Here is a 2205-nt window from a genome sequence, read left to right as displayed (position 1 = left end):
ACTATTGTTGATTTAGAAACTATACCTTGCAACGAGTTTCCATTTGTGAAATTCTAGACCACCAAAAGTTGCCGATCATCAATTGCCTCCCAACAAGCGCTTCTTTAAAGTCAATAGCTTGACAGTGAGCTCTCATGGAGCCTCACAGATGTTCAGAGCATTGTTGGGACCTCCCAACACCAAACTTAGAGTTTGAATGTGGGGGTTCAACACCAAACTTAGAGTTTGGTTGTGGCTTCCCAACACCAAACTTAGAGTTTGACTGTGGGGGCTTTGGTTGACTTTGCAGTGAGAGAAGCTTTTCATGCTTCCTCTCCATAGTTACAGAAGGAGATCCTTGAGTTTCAAACACAAGGTTGTCCTCATTCAGTTGAAGGACTAACTCTCCTCTGTCCACATCAATCACAGCTTTTGCTGTGGCTAGGAAGGGTCTTCCAAGGATGATGGATTCATCCTCATCCTTCCCAGTGTCTAGGATTATGAAATCAGTAGGGATGTAAAGGCCTTCAACCTTTACTAACAAGTCCTCTACTAATCCATAAGCCTGTTTCATTGATTTGTTTGTCATCTCTAGTGAGATTCTTGCAGTTTGTACCTCATAGATTCCCAGATTCTCCATTACAGAGAGTGGCATGAGGTTTATCCCTGACCCAAGGTCACACAGAGCCTTCTCAAAGGTCATGGTGCCTATGGTACAAGGTATGAAGATCTTTCCGGGATCCGGTTTCTTCTGGGGCAATGTCTGCCTTATCAATGCACTGAGTTCATTGGTGAACAAGGGGGGTTCATCCTCCCAAGTATTATTGCCAAACAAACTAGCATTCAACTTCATGATGGCTCCTAGATATTTAGCAACCTGCTCTTCACTGATGTCTTCATCCTCTTCAGAGAAAGAATAGTCATCAGAGCTCATGAATGGTAAAAGGAGGTTCAATGGAATCTCTATGGTCTCTAGATGAGCCTCAGATTCCTTTGGTTCCTCAAAGGAAAACTCCTTATTGGTCAGTGAACGTCCCAGGAGGTCTTCCTCACTAGGATTCACGTCCTTCTCCTCCTCTCTGGATTCGGCCACACCAAGTAAGGTAATGGTCTCTTCTGTATTGCTTGGGAGAGTACTAGGAGGAGTTTCAGTGACCCTTTTACTCAGCTAGCCCACTTGTGCCTCCAAATTTCTAATGGAGGACCTTGTTTCATTCATGAAACTTAGAGTGGCCTTAGATAGATCAGAGACTATATTTGCTAAGCTAGATGGATTCTGCTCAGAATTCTCTGTCTGTTGCTGAGTGGATGATGGAAAAGGCTTGCTATTGCTAAACCTATTTCTTCCACCATTATTAAAGCCTTGTTGAGGCTTTTGTTGATCCTTCCATGAGAAATTTGGATGATTTCTCTATGAGGGATTATAGGTGTTTCCATAGGATTCACCTATGTAATTCACCTCTGCTATTGCAGGGTTCTCAGGATCATAAGCTTCTTTTTCAGAAGATGCTTCTTTAGTACTGTTGGACGCAACTTGTAATCCATTCAGACTCTGAGAAATCATATTGACTTGTTGAGTCAATATTTTATTCTGAGCCAATATGGCATTCAGAGTATCAATTTCAAGAACTCCTTTCCTCTAAGGCGTCCCATTACTCACAGGATTCCTTTCAGAAGTGTACATGAACTGGTTATTTGCAACCATGTCAATGAGTTCCTGAGCTTCTGCAGGCATTTTCTTTAGGTGAATGGATCCACCTGCAGAATGGTCCAATGACATCTTTGATAATTCAGATAGACTATCATAAAATATATCCAGGATGGTCCATTCTGAAAGCATGTCAGAAGGATACTTTTTGGTCAGTTTCTTGTATCTCTCCCAAGCTTCATAGAGGGATTCACCTTCTTTCTGTTTGAAGGTTTGAACATCCACTCTAAGCTTGCTAAGCTTTTGAGGAGGAAAGAACTTGGCTAAGAAAGCCGTGACCAGCTTATCCCAAGAGTTCAGGCTATCTTTAGTTTGAGAGTCCAACCATATTCTAGCTCTGTCTCTTACAGCAAACGGGAAAAGCATAAGCCTGTAGACCTCGGGATCAACCCCATTGGTCTTAACAGTAACACAGATTTGCAAGAATTCAGTTAAGAACTGAAAAGGATCTTCTGATGGAAGTCCATGAAACTTGCAATTCTGTTGCATCAGAGAAACTAATTGAGGCTTTAGCTCAA

The 2205-nt window shown here is 42.1% G+C and overlaps 1 non-coding gene across 1 annotated transcript; it reads left to right on the top strand.

Moving 5' to 3' along the window:
• Nucleotides 1–1813: 1813 nt before the first annotated feature.
• Nucleotides 1814–1921, top strand: LOC112738761 (small nucleolar RNA R71). The gene has a single exon (XR_003169705.1). It is a non-coding gene; the product is annotated as a small nucleolar RNA R71 (small nucleolar RNA).
• Nucleotides 1922–2205: the final 284 nt, after the last annotated feature.

This window comes from Arachis hypogaea, chromosome 13 (genome assembly GCF_003086295.3).
Source record: "Arachis hypogaea cultivar Tifrunner chromosome 13, arahy.Tifrunner.gnm2.J5K5, whole genome shotgun sequence".
Classification (NCBI taxonomy): Eukaryota; Viridiplantae; Streptophyta; class Magnoliopsida; order Fabales; family Fabaceae; genus Arachis; species Arachis hypogaea.
The sequence above is the reverse complement of the archived record's forward strand: the minus strand, read 5'-3'. Positions and strand labels throughout refer to the sequence as shown.